Genomic DNA, 15,000 nt, shown 5'->3' with positions numbered 1-15,000 from the left:
TTCTTGCAACTCTTCTTTTGAGACTGGCTGGCTCTCAGGTTGGGTCCCCATGTCTACATCTACCTTGCTTCTGACGAAGAAAGCTTCCTTTCCAGCTGCGGTGATAGCCCTGGCCAAGCAACTGTGGGCATGCTTATAGCGCTCAGAGGCCACCAGGAGAAATAAGTCGTAGCGACTGAGGTCCAGGTGGCTCACATCCTCCTCTGTCACTCCAACCCCTGGCAGATCCCAGAGGTACAGGAAGGGGACCAACGGAAGCGGATAAGCTTTGGCTTTTCCTGTTGTGCCGGTCACTCCGGTGGGGGCAGCATCTGGCTCTCTGGCACCCACCCCTCTCAGGGCATTGACCAGCGAGGACTTCCCGCAGCCGACTTCTCCGATCACAGCCACGTCCAGACGAACCTGCGAGGGCTCTCCCAAGGCGGAGTAGATCACGCCCGGGACTTCGGCCAAGCTGCCACCCTGGCAGATGTTATACAGCTCCTGGGTCTTCTTCTGGCTCACTGCTTTCAAATCTTCCAGGTCCCCATCATGGCTTCTAGGAAGAGAGAATCGAGAAGGGTCAGAAATCAAAATGGCCCAGACAGATCAGAGAGCTGGGCCAAAACTAATGCAATGCATTTCAGCAGAGATAATGTAAGATACTTCACTTAGGCAGATATAGGATGGGTGATGCCTGACTTGGCAACAGTACTTGAGAAAGGGATCTGGAAGTCTTAAAAGACCACAATTGGAACATGAGTCAGCTGTGTGATGCGGCAGCCAAGAAAGCCAATGCAATTCTGGGCTGCATCAATAGGAGTATAGTGTCTAGATCAGGGGACGTAATAGTACCACTCTATTCTGTACTGGTCAGAACTCAGCTGAAATACTGTGTCCAATTCTAGGCATTGCAATTCAAGAGGGATATTGACAAGCTGGAATGGGTCCAGAGGAGCCATTGAAGGTCTGGATTCTATGTCCAATGAGCAGCGGCTTAGGGAGCTAACTTTGTTGAAGGCTGGAGAAGAGAAGGTTACAGGATGACGATAGCTGTGTTTAAATATCCGAATGATGTCATGTTGAAGATGGTGCAATTTTCTTTTCTGCTGCACCAGAGACTAGGACAAGGACTAATGGATTCAAGGTGCAGGAAAAGAGATTCCACCTAAACATTAGGAAGAACTTCCTGACAGTAAGGGCTGTTCAACATTCAAATCAAAAATTTACTCAATAGGTTTATTACTTGAAGATCTCTGTATGCTGTCACCCAGAGAGATTTTCCAAACCTTAAAAAGCCGAATTTCAGAACAGGAATACTATATCCTGTTGGGGGAAGCAAATAAATCATGCTCACCCCTCTCTGTCAGAATAATACCGGAACAGGGGCACATAGCCAAATATCTTGAATTATTAACTGAACCCCAACAGAGATGGATTATCACAAGGGCCAGATCCAATACTTTCCCATCGGCCATTACAAAGGGTCAGCACTTCTATCCAATCCCTCCCAGGATAATGGGCTCGTCCTCACAACTGCAATGTCAAACCAAGTGGAGACTCTCCTTCTTCCTCACCTTATTCTTGACCGTCCGAGATATGTGGGCATCAGGAATTTCTCTCCCATGCTGGCCCTAGACAAATCTGAAAGAGACTCTGACAGTTCTGTTTGGAGCTTCTGTTAAACAAGACAGATGTCATGCTCTTGGAAAAAGTAGCAAAATTTCTTTTGCAAGTGACAGAACTTTCTAAGTAATGTACACTGCTATATACAGTCTTTCTGTCTGCGTTTTGAATGTACTCTTGATTTGTACTTCACAAATGCCTGGTAACCGCATCTATATAGAGAGCTCTATCTTTTAAATGCCTTCAATGTGCTACAGAAGAGTTGTTGTTGTTGTTGGCTGTTCAACAGTGGAATATGCTGCCTCCGAAGGTGATAGAGTTTCCTTTGAGGTTTTTAAACAGAGCTGGATGACCATCCGTCAAGGGTGTTTTGAATCTGTGTTCCTGTATGGCATGAGGTTCGACATGATTGCCTTTCTGGTCTCTTCCAACTCTATGATTCTAAGGGGATTACGAAAAGCTCGCTGACCCTTCAGGCCTCAGCCCAGGGCCAGAAACAAATATGGTCCAGCACTGGGTGCAAAGATTCTAAGGTCTGGGTGCGGCTCTGAAAAGTCCCTACGTTGTTCCTCTACACCAGGGGTCTTCAAACTACGGCCCTCCAGATGTTCATAGACTACAATTCCCATCAGCCCCTGCCAGCATGGCCAAGTGGTAGGGCTCGTGGGAATTGTAGTCTATGAACATCTGGAGGGCCGTAGTTTGAAGACCCCTGCTCTACACTCACCTTGCCTCTAACAAAGGATACCCTGAGCAAGGGCCTCTGATGAAAAGCTTCATATTCAAACAGGTTTGTACACATGACATTTGTGGGAGGGCATGTGTGGCTCAGGGGCAGAGCCTCCGCGTGGCATGCAAAAGGTCCCAGGTTCAAACTCTGACCTACCCAGTGAAAAGGAGTAGGCAGTATGAAATACCTTTGCCTGAGAGTGTGGACAGCAGCTGCCAGTCTGGACAGACAATACAATGCTGGACCAGTGGTCTGATTCAGTTTAAAGCAGAATCATGTGTGTATTTGTTAGGGAGAGGCTGTGGCTCAGTGGCAGAGCCTCTGCTGGGAATGCAAAAGGTCCCGGGTTCAATCCCAGCCTTCTCCAATGAAAAGGACCAGGAAGTAGATGATGTGATACCTGAGATCCTGCAGAGCGGCTGCCAGCTTGAGCAGAAGGCAGCTTCATTATTGTGATCTATTAAAATTTTTAAATTTATTAAATTTCTAGACTGCCCCTTCCCTTTCAAGCAGATGTGTGTGTCCAAGTTAGCTTTGGTATTTTGGGTGTGCAGCCTATCAAAATCCCAGAAGCCCTGGTGTCTGCAAGATCCCCTCCCCTTTCCCTTCTCACCTCTTCAAGCCGAGCACCTCCCCTTCCAAGCTATCCTCAAAGCGGGTGAACTTGTATTTCTCCGTCTCCAGCCCTGACACCAGGAACACCCTCGTGGTGTCCATCCCGTTCTTGCCCCCAATGTTCTCGCTGCCCAGCTCTTTCCGGATCACCCTCAGCTGCTCGGCGAGGTTGAATTTGAAGCGGAGCCGCCTCTCGGCCGTGTGCACGTCCAAATCCACTTTGGTGCGCACCAGGAGGAACGTCTTCCCTTTCTGCTTGAGCCGCCTTGGAGGACTTCCAGGTGGGTATCTGCCAAGCTCCGTCACCACCCACCATCGAAGCTAAATCGGTAATTTGCTGAGGTCAGCCTGCTGCCAGATAGGCAGCTGGTTTCTCGGATAGCTCAAAGCCAGGTGGTGAGGTCACAGGTGAAGGTTGGTAGGTGGGGGTGAAAACGTGCGGGCCTATCAGCTGTTTGGTTGGCTCTGGAGCCTCCCGGAGGTACGCCCATGGGTCAGTCACTTGATGAGGTTTGTCCAGCAGAGCCTGAACCAGCGTGCTCACCCTCCTCCTCACGCTGGGTATTCCCCAGGGATGCCAACCAACCTTAATCTTGAGGGCGTTAATGCAATCCACCAGCGCCTGGATTTGGGGAGCGCATGCCATCTGGCGTTCTGGGCCCTTCATACTGGCCTCCTTCCTCTAGGAGCCAGCTGCGCTCATCCAGACATTGCGTGAAGAAACCTTCTCGGCCATGATAGAAACTGCAAGGTGAATGAAGAAAGAGGTATTTATGCAAGTCTTCCTCAGAGTATGTAGTAAGCATAGCAAGGGCGTAGCTGGGCCAAACTGTGCCTGGTGCGCAGAGTTGAGCTTTTTTCCGGCCCCTGCCCTCATCCCGCTCATTACTCTTCGCCTCTTTCCTCACATTCTTTACTACATTCATTTTGTTTCACTGAGAATCATTTTGCAGGCTGAAAAACGTGGCTCATTTACATGTTCAGAGAAAGCTGCTCTGATCGTCCATGACTCTCCCAGGAGACCCTTGTGAGTCTCACAGGTCTCTCCTGGGGAAAAACTGTGGTGTAGTTCCTCAGGCAGTTTTTCCCCTGAACTGTAACTAGGCCGCGTTTTTCAGCCTCAAAAAGTACTACAAAAAGAAAAGGAACGTAGGTAAGTGTGGGAAGGGGGTTGGGGTGTGTGTGTGTGTGTGTGCTGCAAGGGGGGGGGGTGCCGCAGGGGAAAGGGGGAGGGGCCAGGGGCGGTTTTGCGCCTCCCAGGTGTGCGCCCGGTGCACGACGCACCCCCTGTCCCCTTGGCCCTCCGCCACTGTGTCTCAACATGTCAATCGAGGCTCCTTTGGGAGCTCCAAGACAGTTGTTTATCAAGCCCTCTCTTGCCTCTGCTACAGCCTGCTTTTCTGTTCCTCCTCCTATACCAGGGGTCAGCAACCTTTAACACCCAAAGAGCCATTTCGACCCATTTTCCACGGGAAAGAACACACTTGGAGCCGCAAATACTTTTGACATCTAAAATGAAGATAACACTGTATATATTCTCATGCAGGGAAAAGTTCTCTTCCTTGGGGCCCATTTTTACACATCAAAGCAAAAGGGGGGGAGGTAAAAAGTCTGTTGTTTTTGTACATGATTCAAATGACCAGTAATAGAACCCCCATTTCACACATTTCTCTTTTCCTGTGTTGAAAGACACTGATTATGCCCCCCTTCCAAAGAATCCCCTCAAATTTCCACTTGGATGGTGGATCAAAATTTTCATGCCTTTAATGGGCTTTTTTTTGTCAACCTCCCCTCGGAAGGCGTGAACTCCCAAGCCACCCCCCCCCCAAGAAAATGTCTGCCATGGAGGGTGGACTTGACAGCCATATTCCTCACTGAGCATGGCCCCCGCCCTGGTCCCAAAAGCCACAACTTCTGGAGTAATCTACTCCCCCAAATTTAAATGTTGTCTCTGGGATTTGCTCTTACGGGAGTTATAGGCAACCTCAAGACACAAATCCGAGTGGCTGTGAGGATGATCCTGGCCTTCCTCCCTTCCTAGGGATCTAGCAAGCTTACTCCTCCACTGGCTTACTCTGGAAGCTAAACAATCCCACTCCACCCCCTCCGCCACTTCCCCACTCAAACATCAGCTCCGGGAATGAGTGCAAACTCTTTGCAGGGCTGCAGGTAATAACTCCTTTAAAACTCTGGACATCGCTCTTTTTCTTCACCTGGACTCAGCTACAAGGCTGCCATCCACCAGGAAAGCCTCCTGAGCTCAGTGGGCTGCTGGGGGGTCTCGGCAACCCAAGTGGGATAAGGCTGTATCCCATGTGGTCCCGCCCCCCAAGAAGGACCCGAGGGAGGGGGAAATGAGGCCACCCAAAACAGGCTCAACCTCTGACCCCCCCATTCAAGGGGGGTGGACTGAGGTTAGGATTGCGCTGAAAATCGGCGCTCCTGCAACTCCCTCCTGTTTCCAGCCTCTTCACAAGGCTTCACCTGTTCCAAGAGGATCCATCTAGCTGTGGCTCCACTCCCGCATTTCCTGTCTAAGGCCGTCATCACTGCCATCAGCCAACCAGGCAGCTGGGACAGGGAAGCCGGAAATGGCTTGGGATAGCCATCTCAGGCTGTGCCTCTCTAGGGACGGGGACTCTTTCCCATTAACCCTTAGGGCGACTCTCCAAAGGAGGCTGAGAGGGCCCAAGCCATGTGGAGCTGAAGTTGAAGAACGAAAGAGCCGCATGCGGCTCTGGAGCTGCGGGTTGCAGACCCCTGTCCTATACCATAGAAAGCCCGAAAGGAAGTCACAGTGTGACTTCTGTTGGATTGCAGCCTGTTGCTTGCTAAAAGAATCAAGATGTGGCAACTCTCCTCCTCTGCAGCCAGGTTTACAGGTTTGTTTGTTTCAACACTTGAAAGGAAAGCCAAGTCAAATCTGCAGTTTTCAGAACAGTAAAGCTATGCTTCTGGTTGATCCAATTCCATTTCAGGACACTGCATGCAAGAGAGTCTTGGCTGCTGCTCCTTCAGGGCAACCCTGGAAGCCAGAATGGTATAAGTCAGTGACTGCCTAGGAATCGGGCAGTGGTGGGATCCAAAAATGTTAGTAACAGGTTCCCATAGTGGTGGGATTCAAACAGTGGTGTAGCGCCAATGGGGCTGGGCAGGGCTGGGCGGGGCACGACAGGGACGTGGCTGGGCATTCCAAGGGCGGGGAATTAATAATTTCTCTGTTACTGTAAAAAACTCTTACTGTAAAAAAAAGTTCCTAATTTCCAGCTGGTATCTTTCTGTCCATAATTTAAACTCATTATAGCAAGTCCTACCGTCTACTGCCAACAGAAACAACTACTTCTCCTCTAATTGACTGCCTGTCAAATCTTAATACTTTCAAATACTTAATTTTGTTTCTAGAAATCAAAAGAAGTATACTTTCCTTAAACAAGGTACTTTACCATATTACTAAAACATGTTTTTAAAACAGCCCCAGGGAGAATTATCCTGTTTTCTACCTTCACTAACCAACCACATCGGAAACAACAGGACTTTATGATTTTTGGACCTAATGGAATTTCTAATGGAAAAGCAGACCCAATTAGTAACCCCCTCTCGGCACACACAAATAATGAGTAACCCACTCTCGGGAACTGGTGAGAACCTGCTGGATCCCACCTCTGGAATCAGGTTCAAATCCCCACTTCTACCAAGAAAACTTGCTGGGCGACCTTGGCTCCTTGGTCAGGTCCAGAGGAGGGCGACCAAAATGGTAAAAGGTCTGGAATCCATGCTGTATGAGGAGAGACTTAGGGAGCTGGGTATGTTTAGTTTGGGGAAGAGAATGTTAAGAGGTGACATGATACCCATGTTTAGATATCTGAAGGGATGTGTCATGTTGGTGAGGGAGCAAGCTTGTTTTCTGCTGTTCCAGAGACTAGGACCAGGAGTCATGGGTTCAAGGTGAAGGAAAAGAGATTCCACCTAAACAACAGGGAAAACTTCCTGTCAATAAGGGTTGTTCGACAGTGGAATGCACTACCTCAGAGTGTGGGTGGAGTCTCCTCCTTTGGAGGTTTTTAAACAGAGGTTGGGTGGCCATCTGTCAGGAGTGCTTTGATTATGTGTTCCTGCATTGCAGGGGGTTGGACTTGATGGCCCTTGTGGTCTCTTCCACCTCTACGTTTCTATGATTCTATGACAAACACACACACAGCCTGGCCTGCCTCACAGAGTTGTTGTGAGAGAACAGAGGAGGGGGAACAGTGTTCTAATCTGCTTTAGTCCCAACTGGCAGAAAAGTAGGATATAAATAAATGCAAACGCAACCGTTTTTCAAGGCGTCCACACTATCAACGCTTCCCAGAAATCCATTAGATTTTTTTTTTTAAGCACTGGGCATTGAGACGGCTGATTAAGAATAGCAACAGATCTGCCAGGCGCTACATGGCCTTTTCTGCATCACCAAAATAAGATGCCCTAGGGCCATGGTGGCGAACCTTTGGCACTCCAGATGTAATGGACTACAATTCCCATCAGCCCCTACCAGCACGGCCAATTGGCCATGCTGGCAGGGGCTGATGGGAATTGTAGTCCATAACATCTGGAGTGCCAAAGGTTTGCCACCACTGTCCTAGGGCCATGGTGGCGAATCTATGGCACTCCAGATGTCAGTGGACTACAATTCCCATCAGCCCCTGCCAGCATGGCCAATTTGCTGGCAGGGGCTGATGGGAATTGTAGTTCATGAACATCTGGAGTGCCTTAGGTTTGCCACCACTGTCCCAGGGATATCTTCAGAAAACCCAGTCTCATCCCCCCCCCCCCCAAAAAAAAACCCCTCTACCTTTCTCCGCCAAGAGCTCCCAATTCAGGCCACCCACTGTATTCCCTGCTGGCTGGTGTGTTTTTGTAGAAGAAATGAGCCCAAGCCTTTGGTTTCCATCACTCAGCCAAAGCAGGGACCCCGGCGCCCCAAGGCCTCTCCATCCAAGGCCATTTCTCCAAGCGGTGCACCAAGACCTCTGCCACCCCATTTCTCCAAGAGGAAAACCCCGGGGTTCCGTCTCTCTCTCTCCCCCCCCCCAGGTGCTGGCAGGGCCCCCAGCCAGCCCCTCCTCCTGTGCCCCCCGCTCTTCCCGCAGGTACCTTTTCTGCTCCCCGTGGGCGGTCGTTGCGCGCCTGCCTGGCCGGTGGGAGCGCGAGAGGCGGCGGCTCCGGAGCGCAGCAGGCAGACGCAGCCCGTCGGGGGCAAAGGGAGAAGGACGCGGCTCCTCCTCTTCCTCCCGAGCCGTCACAGCCTCCTCTGGCCGCCCCGATCCGCCCGGTTGTTTCCAGCGTCCGGCTGAATCTGGCCCGGGGAGGTGAGCCGAATGGACGTTTCCCACCCGCTTGTCAACTGGCACCTGTACCTGCAAGCGACGGGGACAGGCTGAGGGGCGGGACTGCGCAGGCCTTGATTGGCAGTTGGCATTGCGGGGGCGGGGGGGAGCCGGGATTCAAGGAGGGGTTTTGCTTGCCGTTTTGCAAAGTCTGCCTCGTGTGGGAGGGTATCCTGCTACTCTAAGCAAAGCGACACCTGGGTGGGGGGCAGAGAAGTCACTGGGGCCTTTGGGTTGCCAGCTGCAGGTCGGGAAATTCCTGCAAACTCGGGAGTAAAATTTAAGGAGAGGACGGTTGAGCCGGGGAGGGAGCTCAATGGGATACATTCATTTATATTTATCTTTATTATACACACACACACGCATATACAGAAATAAACACACACCTATAAACACACCTATACATACATATAAATAAATATTTCCCTCGAGGGCCTCAGGGGAGGAGCTCAGTGGGCCTCTCTCTCTCTCATCATCATCATCATCATCATCATCTCTGTCTGTCTGTCTGTCTGTCTCCCTTCCCCTCAAGGGCTTCAGGGACCCTTCGACCCCTTGAGTTGCCCTCTCTGGTTGCTGCCGGTCTGGGGTGGGGAAGGTGTGTGGGTGGGTATGCCTTGATTTTACAGTTGTCGTGTGTGTGTGTGTGTGTGTGTGTGTGTGTATGTATATATATATATATAAGTAGGTGTATATATGCATTTTGGTTTTTACGGGAGTTTCATGGTTCTGGTTCTGTAAACTGCACTGGGACCCTCTGTGAAGGGTGGGGCATAAATCTCAATCAATGAATCAAGAAAAATAATATTTAAAATACAATGCCATAGAATAGATTTTACTCTCCAAAGCAGCCATTTTATCTAGAAGAAGAAGAGTTTGGATTTATATTCCCCCTTTCTCTCCTGTAGGAGACTCAAAGGGGCTGACAATCTCCTTGCCCTTCCCCCCTCACAACAAACACCCTGTGAGGTAGGTGGGGCTGAGAGAGCTCCAAGAAGCTGTGAGTGGGAGTGTACAGGCTAATCCGAATTCCCCAGATAAGCCTCCACAGCTCAGGCGGCAGAGCTGGGAATCAAACCGGGTTCCTCCAGATTGGCTACATGAGCTCTTAATCTCCTACGCCACTAGGGGAACTAAGCCCTGTAGTTTGGAGAGCCATTGGAATTCCAGGAGATTTCTGGGCCCCATGTGGATGTTGGTAACCTTAGGTTAGAAAGGAGTAATAGTGGGTGGGTTGCCCTGCTTTCAGACGGAGCTAGAAGCCTAAGGTTACATCCCCCCTCCCCCATGTAGGGGAAATAGACATTCTGCAGGGCTCCAGCGGAAACCGAGGCAGTGGTACGTTTGTGGGGATAACTGTTGCCCCCTGTATGATTTCCCCCAGTCAACACTCCTCCTGTTGCTGTTGTTTGCCCCAAGAAGGGAAATGCCCTTGTGCTTTACTGGTTTTTAATTAGCATGGCGGGAGGGCGCAGGCTAAAGCATATCTGTCTGCCTGCTCTGTAGCACACTAGTCTGGATTATGGTTCTGCATGGCAGTTTGGATCACAGACCCAAACAGCACCCACGGCATGCAGAGACACAAATACGCAAAGATCCGAAATAAAGTGGCTACACCACAAGCCAAAAGGGGGTTGGGAAAAGGGTTTGTTGGGCGATGCTCTCGGCCTCAGGAACACGTGATAAAAAACCGAGTTAGAGTTCCAAATTGGTTATGCAGTCCTGAGTTTTGGTTGATATAACCAGTTTTGTGTTGTTGGCAGGAACAACTCTGACCTTCAAGGCCTTGCTTTGTTCCGTGAGGAAGGCAGCGTTCATTACCATTCCTCAAGGAGGCCTAAGTAATGAAGAATTCCTTATTACCTGAAATTTCTCTTGTTAACTGAACAATTTAATCTCTGAAAAGCTCTTGTAGCTGTCTTTCTGCGGCAGCCGATTTAGGTGAATTATGGGTGCCTGTTTGGCTGATTTATGTCTTCCATTATCCCTTCTTAGTATTCATTTCATATGGCATGGGGATATTAATCCAGGTCTGCGGTTTCCATGCTGAGGAGCAAAATTTTGCTATTAATTTTCTCACGTTTTCTTTTTGTTCTTTCCTTTTTAAAAAAAATTCTTTCAAAACCCGAATCTGGGATGCTGAAATGAATGATAGGGTTTCGCGTAATTGGCTCTAATGCTCCTTTCTGATAAGATCAAAATGGCTAAGCTTCTAAATAACTCTAATGTTGAAATCTCTGAAGCTGTTGCTATATTTTTGCTCTGTGTACTGCAAGTTGTGCAATAATGATCTTCTTATTGTATTTGGAATTCTTGACACACACCGGTTTTAGGCCTAATAAACTTTGGGATTTGGATTTGGTAATTTGGTTCTGGATTTGGATTTGGTAATTGGCTCTCGTAGGTTGGATTAGATGTTATTGTTGCTTGCTATATGGACAGGAAACATCTCTCGGAAGCATGATTATGTAAGGATCAGGTGACGGGAAAGCCCAACTCAAGGACAGTAGTAATTGGAAACCAGCTGAGCTGCCTTTTTAGAAGCAGGTAGCTAGGAGCAGTTGCCAAATTAGACAGGAGTCCAGTGACACCTTAAAGTCGGGCTACATTTACTCCAACATAAAAAGTTAAGGTGCCCCTAGTCTCCTGTTGAATTTTGCTGCTACTGACTTAAGATGGCTACCTCTCTGGAATTTAAGTTTTAAAGCAGGCTGATGGGAAAGTGCAATTCAAGGAGAGCAGGTAGAAATGTGTTGAGCTGCCTTTTAAAAAAGCCTGTCACTAGTAGCAGGTGGCCAAACCAAATAGGAGTCCTTACATGCCAATAAAGGTGTTCTGTCTGTCAGCGCAGGACTCTGGTGACATCTTAAAGACAAACTAAATTCATTCTGGCATAAAAGTTTATGCTGGAATAAGCTTAGCATAGAATTTAACACTCTAGCATAAAGGTTTATGCCGGAATACATTTAGTTAGTCTTTAAGGCACCTCTAGACCCTGTTGAAATTTACTGCTACAGGATTAAAATGACTGCCTGTCTGGGATTTAAACTTTAAAACAGGGCTTGTCAAATCCCGGGCTTCTGGTTGCCATGAACATAAGAACATAAGAACAAGCCAGCTGGATCAGACCAGAGTCCATCTAGTCCAGCTCTCTGCTACTCGCAGTGGCCCACCAGGTGCCTTTGGGAGCTCACATGCAGGATGTGAAGGCAATGGCCTTCTGCTGCTGCTGCTCCTGAGCATCTGCTCTGCTAAGGCATTTGCAATCTCAGATCAAGGAGGATCAAGATTGGTAGCCATAGATCGACTTCTCCTCCATAAATCTGTCCAAGCCCCTTTTAAAGCTATCCAGGTTAGTGGCCATCACCACCTCCTGTGGCAGCATATTCCAAACACCAATCACACATTGCGTGAAGAAGTGTTTCCTTTTATTAGTCCTAATTCTTCCCCCCCGCATTTTCAATGTATGCCCCCTGGTTCTAGTATTGTGAGAAAGAGAGAAAAATTTCTCTCTGTCAACATTTTCTACCCCGTGCATAATTTTATAGACTTCAATCCTATCCCCCCTCAGACGTCTCCTCTCCAAACTAAAGAGTCCCAAACGCTGCAGCCTCTCCTCATAGGGAAGGTGCTCCAGTCCCTCAATCATCCTTGTTTCCCTTCTCTGCACTTTTTCTATCTCCTCAATATCCTTCCTATCTCCTCAATATCCATGATGGCTAGAAATTTCATTGTGGTCCCTCTTGTTTTCATCAGGCGTTTGTTATAGCAGGTGCATCTTGTTGATTCTCAGTTGGAATACAGTGCTTATTTAGATGATGGATAGAGGTAGTTTTTTTTTAATTTTGTGACAAGTTTTGTTGTTGTTGTCGTCAATTGGCAGTTGACTTGCGACAACCCTTCCAAGACTAAAAATGTTCAGAGACGGTTTGCCATTGCCTACCTCTGCCCAGCAACCCTAAATATCCTTAGTGAAAAAACTTACCCTAAAAAAACTACCTCTATCTGAGTATTAGCCAAGGCCAATTTACTTATCTTCTGAGATATGATGAGATCAGGCATATCTAGACCATGCAGACCCGATATTTATTTATACACTGCCGACCCTTGTTATAGCTTTTTAAAAAAATGACAAGAAGCTATGAAAAGTTTCAAATTAGGTTTATCGGTAGCTGCAATGACAACACATGGTCATTAAAATATACATCCTGTTTAATTTTTTTTAACATTATTTATAGTCTCTCTTTCTTACATAGACTCCAGGCAGGCTATACAGACATTTGGTAAACAGTGCAGTAGGATTAGGGAAGTAGAATCAACCAGTAGCAAAGCACAAGTATTAGCAGGATATATTAAATCAGATATTCTTATACTTTTTGAGTTGTGGAGCCTTTTTGAAGACGAGAAAATCATCACGGAGTACTATCATTGTCCTTAGGCCCAAGGCACGTATGTGCAGTCTTGGCTGTTTTTATCAACTGTATTTTTCAAGTTGTCAGTATTTTATCGTGCATATAGCAAAAGATTTTATTGGCCGAGTAGGGGAAAGGACACAAGAACCTTTGGCATGTCTTGTGACACATGCCGGGTTGTGGGCAAAGAATGTGCAGGCGGACGGAGCTGACGCATGACAGTCCATAACACTTGCAGTCTTACACTGCTTCACAGCATTCTGCAGGAGCTAAATAATTTCTACCCAATACTTCCCTATACACAGTTCACAGCTGCCTGAATTCACAATGTTTGGATCTTGTCAAATTTATCCCAGTCTCTTTGCAAAGCACTTGGAACTGCTTCATAGAATACTGTTTGAGAACCACTGCATTAAATTATGCAAAATTCCATAGTAAGATCCTCTTTTCAGCAAGCTATACACAGTAGCATACTAATGGCTGAAATATAAATCTTGTTGCTAATTTTTTTTGGGTATCTTGTAAAGCCCCAGAAAATTTGTGCAGGCCTGTTTTAAAAGGGTGACAGTGCTTAGATACTCACTGAGTGATTTATTTTAAGCCCGCATCTTCATTAAGGGCTTATGCTTTCGTCATCCTTTTAATTGCTGTGTTCTTCGTTCAGTCTGATGACCAGAAGAGACAGCATATAGGGCAAACAAACAGTGAAGTGATTTGAGCTGATAGCACTTTATTTGCATTGGATCGGAAGGGGGATTGTGTATGTGTCTCATCTTCAGGAGCAAGTAGCGAAATTAGTAGAAAGAATTCCTGTGGCATTTTCTTGGCTGGAGGCCGGCTAGTTCCCTTTTGGAAACTTGAATGTATGATAGAAGATTGGCTTCAAGGAGCAGCAGTGGCGTAGGAGGTTAAGAGCTCGTGTATCTAATCTGGAGGAACCGGAGTTTGATTCCCAGCTCTGCCGCCTGAGCTGTGGAGGCTTATCTGGGGAATTCAGATTAGCCTGTACACTCCCACACACGCCAGCTGAGTGACCTTGGGCTAGTCACAGCTTCTCGGAGCTCTCTCAGCCCCACCCTATTCTCACAGGGTGTTTGTTGTGAGGGGGAAGGGCAAGGAGATTGTAAGCCCCTTTGAGTCTCCTACAGGAGAGAAAGGGGGGATATAAATCCAAACCTCCTCCTCCTCCTCCTCCTCCTCCTCCCCCTCCTCCTCCCTCCCCTCCTCCTCCTCCTCCCCCTTCTTCTCCTCCTCCTCCTCCTCCTCCTCCTCCTCCTTCTCCTCCTCCTCCTCCTTCTCCTCCTCCTCCTCCTCCCCCCCTTCTTCTTCTTCTTCTTCTTCTTCTTCTTCTTCTTCTTCTTCTTCTTCTTCTTCTTCTTCTTCTTCTTCTTCTTCTTCTTCTTCTTCTTCCTCCAAAATATAATCTGGCAAAGTTCATCATCTGATTCTAGCTAGCCTCCAGGCAAAAGCCTCTGCCTCAACTTCCGGTTTTCCCTTTGCTTATGTTTCCACAGCATCTTTTTGGGAAACCCTTTCCCTGCATCCAGAATGCCTCTCAAGACCCCTCAGAACTCCACTCCAGGTTCCCCGGAGCAGGGGGATGTCTCTGTGGTCCTTGTTGGCAAGCCCGGCGTGGGCAAGTCGGCCCTCCTTAATGCCGTGCGAGGGATGACCGAAAGGGATGTTGGCTCTGCACCTGTGGAAGCCCCAGCTAAATTGGGGTGTTCTGTCATGTACTCTGACCCATCTCACCCCAACTTACTGCTGTGGGAGTTGGAATTGGAGGGAGACGGACAAGCAGAGCGATGGCTCAAAGAGGCAGACATGTTTCTCATGGTGACCGATGGCAAGTTTGATGGAGGCTCCACCTTCGCCTTGTATTGTGTGGGAGGATCCGAGCCGGGAAGCTGGCAAGAAAGTCTACTCCGTCTTTGGCCCCAAACCAAAGCTGACAGTTTGGCAGATACACAACCCTTTGAAGCAGGCTGGATGGGGATCGCACGCACCGGGTCCTAAGTAATTTCAGTGCGTTCTGCGGGGAGTCTGCGCTGAGTCTCTAGGGCCCCAAAGCTGCGGGGAGCCCTTTGTGTACCTGATCTCTGCGTTTGAGCCCTATGCGCTGGACTGCCCCAAACTGCGGGAGGCATTGCTGAACGATGTGCGAGTGTACGAGAGGTCAGTAGAACAGCTCGGTTGCTGTGGGAATCTCTGGGAGGCCTTTGTGGGACCTGCTTTGGGGGAAACCAGACGGGTTTGTATCTACTCATGTCATAGG

General features: G+C 48.4%; 1 protein-coding gene and 2 pseudogenes across 1 annotated transcript in view; 1 reads left to right on the top strand and 2 right to left on the bottom strand.

Moving 5' to 3' along the window:
* Positions 1-3,617, bottom strand: part of LOC125435501 — a 5,408-nt pseudogene extending 1,791 nt beyond the window's left edge.
* Positions 1-8,357, bottom strand: part of LOC125434661 (interferon-inducible GTPase 5-like) — a 19,707-nt gene extending 11,350 nt beyond the window's left edge. Inside the window, exon 1 of the mRNA XM_048500204.1 lies at positions 8,081-8,357. The gene's annotated coding sequence lies outside the window, so the exon portion shown is untranslated. The remainder of the gene's footprint in view (positions 1-8,080) is intronic.
* Positions 8,154-15,000, top strand: part of LOC125434662 — a 12,937-nt pseudogene continuing 6,090 nt past the window's right edge.

Source organism: Sphaerodactylus townsendi, linkage group LG06 (genome assembly GCF_021028975.2).
Source record: "Sphaerodactylus townsendi isolate TG3544 linkage group LG06, MPM_Stown_v2.3, whole genome shotgun sequence".
NCBI lineage: Eukaryota > Metazoa > Chordata > Lepidosauria > Squamata > Sphaerodactylidae > Sphaerodactylus > Sphaerodactylus townsendi.
Note: the sequence above shows the minus strand (reverse complement) of the source record. Positions and strands in the feature narration are given on the sequence as shown.